The sequence below is a fragment of the Labrus mixtus genome, chromosome 19 (assembly GCF_963584025.1).
Source record: "Labrus mixtus chromosome 19, fLabMix1.1, whole genome shotgun sequence".
Taxonomy (NCBI): Eukaryota; Metazoa; Chordata; class Actinopteri; order Labriformes; family Labridae; genus Labrus; species Labrus mixtus.
In genome coordinates, this window is record NC_083630.1 from 23,430,714 (window position 1) to 23,438,213 (window position 7,500).

At 43.2% G+C, this 7,500-nt stretch overlaps 2 protein-coding genes across 4 annotated transcripts in view; one reads left to right on the forward strand and one right to left on the reverse strand.

Moving 5' to 3' along the window:
- The window catches only part of ackr4b (atypical chemokine receptor 4b), a 393,880-nt gene that overhangs the window by 195,141 nt on the left and 191,239 nt on the right, over window positions 1–7,500 (reverse strand). The gene's annotated exons all lie outside the window — the stretch shown is intronic.
- The window catches only part of dlgap1b (discs, large (Drosophila) homolog-associated protein 1b), a 106,374-nt gene that overhangs the window by 88,988 nt on the left and 9,886 nt on the right, over window positions 1–7,500 (forward strand). The gene's annotated exons all lie outside the window — the stretch shown is intronic.

The following is a 7,500-nucleotide window of genomic DNA, read 5'->3' on the forward strand; positions in this document are numbered from 1 at the left end:
AGAGAGAGAGAGAGAGGAGAGAGAGAGAGGAGAGAGAGAGAGGAGAGAGAGCGAGAGAGAGAGAGAGAGAGAGAGGCTGCTTCTCCAGGTTCCTCATGCCAGGACTGACCTGAGGAAAACTGCTTTTTAGTGTTAGTGCTGCAAACTCCTGGAACATTTTACAACAGGACCTGAACTTGAGCACTTTTATCCCTTCATGGACACTTTAGAAATATTATTTTTAACCGCCCAATACCTGACTGTAACTGTTTTATTTGATTTTATATTACTGACTTATCACTGTAGTAATTTCAAGCTTTTACATTATTTTAGTGAATATAAGTTTATTTATGTCGCACATTTCAACAACAAGGCAATTCAAAGTGCTTTCACACAAGACATCAAAAAGCATCATGACAGAGGAAAGAAAATTAAAAAAATCTGAAAAATATGTTCAAATAAAGATAATTCAAATTAAATTAATTGAAGTAAAAAATATAAAAAGAGTTAAAAGTTACAGTGCAGAGTTAAAGTTTAAAATCTTATTAAAGCTGTTTAATGAAAGGAAGCTGTAAACAGGTGAGTCTTCAACCTGGATTTAAAAGAGCTGAGAGTTTTCTGGGAGTTTGTTCCAGATATAAGGAGCATAGAAACTGAACGCTGCTTCTTAAAAGGGATTTAAAAAAAACTATCTGGGGTGTATTTTAAGAATGAGTCGCGTCCCAGGCTTAGGTTAAACTCCAAACAGAAAGTCGAGATCTTAAAATACAGAGGCTAATGTTCTGAAAATGAGCTTTTGATTCCCCCGTCCCGTATGTGTCTGTCTCCCCCTGTCACTGATTGACAGGCCGTGCAGAGCTTCAGACCATAAAAAAAAAAGAAAAAGGCATGCAGGTAACTAAGCTCTCTGTTTGAACTTGGAGCAGAGGAAAGTGGGTTAAGTGGAGTGAGGCTATTGCCCAACAGAGAGCAGCTGCCTTGCCAGATTTAGCGTTGGCTGACAGTTGTAAACAAACTCTTATCTCGTCATTCAGCCTGCTGCAGCAGCAGTTACCCCGCTGCTAACACAGGTTTCTGTCAGAAAAAAGGGGGAACTGAAGCACACGGGCTCTGCTGGTATCACTGCTGGCCCCGAGGACACCGAAGACGGAAAATGAAACTAATGTTTCCTGCTGATATGCTATCTGAAAGTAAAAGCTAGCACAACAGCACTATTTGCATTGAAAAACCTCCTTCCACCGGTATGCACTCACACCTGCTCAATCAACTTCTTTTTAACGGCCCTCACGTCGACGCACACAGCGAGCTATTGTGTCTGAGAGAGCTCAGGCATCTGGAGTGCAGGAACACTCTCCGCTGACCTCTGACCTCTGGTGGCTCAGAGTTGTAGACTGACATGAGTGTCTGTGGAAGATGTTTGAGGTGACTTAGAGGGCTGTCAGCAGACTTTTAAAGGGCCTCTGTGTGGTTTGTTGTGTGTCTGCAGGATCACCTTCTCATCATTGATTACCTGTTTTTTAAAGTCTTTATATGTTTCACACTTAAATATAATATAAATCAAGTATCTCCTCTGAAAATAACTCTGTGAGTCATGACTGTCTACAATGGGTGTAACACCCGAGTCCCACTGTCTGTGATGTTTTCAGAGTTTTCAGAGTCCTATCTTCACTTTGTTTACATCGCCCGGACGGCCGGCTGACTCCTCCCCTCGTGTATAAAAGTTGTTTAATTGAGGGACTAGAGAAAAGAAGAATAACATACTGTACTCACTGCTTAACTGTGTTTCTAGATCACGCTCATTTCAGGTAAATTTACATGCAGTGTGAAGATACGAGCATAATAAAGATCGCTAGCATTAGCATGCTAACACAACAATGCAGCATGAGTTGTTTTGGTGTCATGCTGGTATCACATATAAAGCCTTTAAGGTGATTTGAAAACACTCAGAACTAAAAGGCCTTCTTGTCTGTATGTTTTCGTTGACAGAAGCCTGGATGTGTCTGTACCTGCTTTGTTAGCAGTGTAACGTCACGTGTGTGTGAACTTCTCAGGTTGTCGTCGTCCTCTGACCCAGTGACAGCGATCCACGACAAACTGGTTTGGTAGAGTTCAGTATTCAGCTGCACAAAAGCCGACGCTTCAGGGCTGAAACACATGTATTCATTTTGAAACAAAGTGGTGCTGAGTTGCCCCCCCCCCCCTTCTTTTTGTTGTTATCCTGGTGTTTATTTGATTTATTTAATTGACACTAGCTGACATGCATTATTCTTGCTTTTGTTGTGCTGTTGGCTGGTGTTAAGGTGAGCGTGCGTCGGTGCAGCTGCACTGTTTCCCTGTCAAAGGTAAACAAACGAGCTCCCCTCTCTGAAAGCTAGCTGCTGGTAAAACGCCCGAGCCTCCTAGCAAAACTTCATGTTGCTACGTGTCGCCATGGTGACACTATCACAAAGGACTCCAGCTGGCTCTGTTTGTGTGTGTGTGTGTGTGTGTGTGTGTGTGTGTGTGTGTGTGTGTGTGTGTGTGTGTGTGTGTGTGTGTGTGTGTGTGTGTGTGTGTGTGTGTGTGTGTGTGTGTGTGTGTGTGTGTGTGTGTGTGTGTGTGTGTGTGTGTGTGTGTGTGTGTGTGTGTGTGTGTGTGTGACCGAGGGAGAGAGAGATGGACAAATGGACAGAGAGCGAGCAGACGGAGCTGGGCAGTAACTCTCTGAATCACCCTCCTCCTCCTCCTCCTCCTCCTCTTCTTCTTCTTCTCTGTTCACTATGCTCTGCCCTCTCCCCTCTGGCAGACCCTCATCCCAAACACCATGCAGCTGGGCTCAGCTGTCAATGCCCCCCCCCCCCCCCCCACATACTGACCGCCCCCCCTTTTTCCGGGGCCTTTTGTATTTGTTTGCTCGGTGGTTGGATTTGCCCTTGGCCCCCGCGCGGGGGAGCCCGTTCCTGTTAGCTCGCCTCTTAAACCAAAACCGTCTGCTCTTTGAAGTGGCCTATCGCACACACACTGATACACAGATTGGAGATTACACGGCAGCTGCCTTCCCTTCAGTCTGTCCGGTAACATGAACGCGCTGATTAAATAAAGGAAGCGGCGCACACACAAACGGGACAGATGAAGAGGTGCAGCTCTGTTTCTGTTTCTGTAGAGATGCAGGGAGACTGTGCTTTGTCTCTGGGAAGGGGAGAGGGCTTTCTTTGATATTATCAGAGCCCAGAGGTGGGCGGGTGGGTGTTATGGTGGGTGGGTGGGGGGGGGGGGGGGGGGGTGCTCTGCCAAGTAGAACTGCTATTCACACCAACTTGTCGGCCGTGGAACTTTTTGAAGCGTTTGTCAAAAGAGGGATTCTGGCAGAGAGCCACACTGCAGTTTGCTCATTCAGAAAACTCTTCTCTCTTATAGAGGGGATGACAATGCTCCCAGCAGGCCGCTCCCACTTCTGAGAGGGAACACAGAGATGAAATTCACACTTCCATTAAGAGAGGAAGTTGTTTCCAGCTCAGGTTTCACATAAAAGAATATGAAAGATTCTTATTTTTTTTCTTTTTTAACCTGATATGTTAAATTGACTCGTCGGTGTTTTCCCAACTTCCTTCTCAAGAGTCCTGCGTCATACTCCCTCTTCTGTCTGTCCTTGACTTTGTGAATGTGTGTGTGTGTGTGTGTGCATGTGTGCGTGTGTGTGTGTCTGCATGTGGGAGGTCCAGGGAAGAGGAGCTGTCTGTCTGATTGCTTTCATGGCTGCAGGAAGATCTCTCTCTTGTTCTTATCATGCATGGAAACTTGGCTTCTTGTCTTATCTAGGACAGTTGTTTTCGGCCAGACGCTTTCCTTGAATGTTTTTCAGCCACTCTCTATTTTAAATGTTTTGATGAAGCAGCTCCAGCTTCAGTCTGACGGACGGCGAGCACATCATCATCATCATCAGGGGCAGGAAGTCTGTGGTCTCCCCTTCATGTTGGAGCTGGATTGTGTCTGCGTGATTTGTGTCATGTGTGTGTGCTTCGGCATGTTCCCACTTTGAGTGTGTTTATTTAACCTGTCCTGTCCCAGCCATTCAACCCCCTCCCCCCCCCCCCTTCCCGCTGTCATTCTGGTGCTTGTGTGTCTGACAGCTAGGCGCGGCGTCTCCTGTTTCACGCAGCGCTTTATTGAACCCTCTGTGATTTTTAACCGTCCTATGAGCCTAAAAGAAACACACACAAAAACACACACACACACTGTCATCCTGCAAGCACACACACACACACACACACACACACACACACACACACAGGGATGACTTTTAGATGACTTCAGGGGATTGCAGCTCTGAAAGGGTCTGACATTCTATCCTTTGAACCTCCACGGCTGATAGGGGCAGGACCTCGCCCCTCTCTCCCTCTGTGTGTGTGTGTGTGTGTGTGTGTGTGTGTGTGTGTGTGTGTGTGTGTGTGTGTGTGTGTGTGTGTGTGTGTGTGTGTGTGTGTGTGTGTGTGTGTGTGTGTGTGTGTGTGTGTGTGTGTGTGTGTTCTCTTGTGGGTTCTGTACTCAGTGACCTTTTGGAAGATTAGCCCCTGGATGTCCATCATATTCCCCAGACAGGTCGGTGGAAATTCAAAGCTCAGACGGTTCAGCCTGAGATGACTTTTATGGCGGGCGGTCCCCACGCAATCTTCAGCACCACATTTAGCCTCAGAAAAAGGAAACACATCTTCTTTAGTCTTTCTTGTGGTTTTTTTTTTTTTTCTCTCCCATTAAAAAAAAAACAAAAAAAAAAAACATTCATCGCTGTGATCTAATCTCAAAGCGGCGTTCATCCTGTCTGAGGACTTTCCAGCTTGTCAAAACCTGACTGAAATCTTTTTTTAGGGATCGTCCAATCACAGAGAGGGAGGTGGGAGGTGGGAGGTGTGGGTGGACGGGGTTTGGGTGGATGACTCTGTCAAACCTAAAGGATGAAGTCAGCCTCCAGTGTGTCGAGGCCTCTCTGTAGCTGTCAGCAAGATGGCAAGACACAAAGCTTTATTCATGCTCTTATCTGAACTCCTCTTATGTTTTAACTTGGTCATTTCTTATCTTACTTACTTTGTCTATTTATGTTTTATACTTATTATTATTACTATTATTTTGATCATTTATTCACTTGTCTCTATTTCTTTTTCTGCTCTTACCTTCTTATTGCTGTTATCTTTTGATTTGCTTTCAGCTCTTTTAGTTTCTTACATCTTTTTAAATCTTTGGTTCCTCTTGGTCTCAGCTCGTGTTGTTGGGTTCTTATAATGGTTCTTATGATGGTTCTTGTGATGGTTCTTATGATGGTTCTTATGATGGTTCTTGTGATGGTTCTTATGATGGTTCTTATGATGGTTCTTGTGATGGTTCTTATGATGGTTCTTGTGATGGTTCTTGTGATGGTTCTTGTGATGGTTCTTATGATGGTTCTTGTGATGGTTCTTGTGATGGTTCTTATGATGGTTCTTATGATGGTTCTTGTGATGGTTCTTGTGATGGTTCTTATGATGGTTCTTATGATGGTTCTTATGATGGTTCTTATGATGGTTCTTGTGATGGTTCTTGTGATGGTTCTTATGATGGTTCTTATGATGGTTCTTGTGATGGTTCTTATGATGGTTCTTATGATGGTTCTTATGATGTTCTTATGATGGTTCTTGTGATGGTTCTTGTGATGGTTCTTATGATGGTTCTTGTGATGGTTCTTGTGATGGTTCTTGTGATGGTTCTTATGATGGTTCTTATGATGGTTCTTGTGATGGTTCTTATGATGGTTCTTGTGATGGTTCTTGTGATGGTTCTTATGATGGTTCTTATGATGGTTCTTGTGATGGTTCTTGTGATGGTTCTTATGATGGTTCTTATGATGTTCTTATGATGGTTCTTATGATGTTCTTATGATGGTTCTTATGATGGTTCTTATGATGGTTCTTATGATGGTTCTTGTGATGGTTCTTGTGATGGTTCTTGTGATGGTTCTTATGATGGTTCTTGTGATGGTTCTTGTGATGGTTCTTGTGATGGTTCTTGTGATGGTTCTTATGATGGTTCTTGTGATGGTTCTTGTGATGGTTCTTGTGATGGTTCTTATGATGGTTCTTATGATGGTTCTTGTGATGGTTCTTATGATGGTACTTATGATGGTTCTTATGATGGTTCTTGTGATGGTTCTTATGATGGTTCTTATGATGGTTCTTGTGATGGTTCTTATGATGGTTCTTTTCTGTTGAATTGTATTTAATTATTTTTAGTATTTTGTATTTGTTATGTTCTTGCTGTTGTTTCTGTTCTTCTGTGTTTGGTTTAGTTTGTTCTTGTTTTTGCTGTTTGTCAAAGCACTTTGTAAACCTGTGTTTTTAAAAGGTTTTATATAAATAAAGTTATTATTATTATTATTATTATTATTATTATTATTATTATTAATAAAGCAAAACAACATCCGGCTCTAATAGTGTTCAGACATGGCTGCTCGGGGTTGGGTGTGTCTGCTGCACAACAGAGCAAGTGATTCCCGCCGCCGTAGGATGTTTGTCTTCTGTAGGGATTAAAGGGATCCAGGAAACCCGCTGTCCTCGCTCAGCTGCAGTGCGAAGAGAGAGAGAGAGAGCGACCTAGTTTTGATGATAGCACCGGGAGCAGGAAGAGAGATTCCAAGGGCTTGGTGTTGTAGGAGGTGGCTGGTTTTTGGCTTCCTCTCTACAGTTTTTTTTTTTGTCTGCTGGCATGTACAAAGCTTTCTGAGTCAGTGTCTGTGAGAGGCTCCATTGTGTGCAGAAACCTGTAGCTGTAACCTGAGAGACGGACAGAGTTACTGTGCCACAACATCTCTCTGCTTTGATTTAAAAACCCAACCCCTCTGAGTACACTGAGCTCTCCAGCGTCAGCTATCATTTACATCCTGCAGCCTCATCAAACATAGCACTTACAGTAACAGTGCTGTGCAGTTTGTTGTAAACTATAGTCGAGCACGCAGAGCTATATTCAGCAAACTAACTGTGGTGGATGTGTACAGTAAGTGCACGCAGGGTTTAACCATCTAGATCAGTGGGTCAAGTGGCTGACATGCTAATCCTATTACCAGACAAGGCTGTGATTTGTTAAAGTTGGCCCTAATCTACTGTGCATTTTGCACTGCGACAGGGAGATGTATGACCTCGGGGGTGTCAGCTGTCACCGAGTCATTTTCCTCTCATGTGAACTCATTTCATGCTTTGTTTTTTTATCATCCACTGTCTCATCTCACTTTGCATGCACGCTGTTTTTTCTATTTTTATTACTTTTTATTGTCATCATGTCTTAACATACAGTTCACATATTTTATACTCAACATAAGGATGACAATATTTAATATTTTATAAGTGGTGTGGTGTCAAAAAGTTTGTCCCCCTCCAGTGATGTGGAAATACTAAAAATAACACTTTGTTTAAAGTAGCTTGGATCTGTGTTACATAAATTCATAAATGTTTTCTTCCCTTTCTCTACGATATTTAACATCTTTAGGAAGACAAACAAACAAATGAGTTATATAAAATG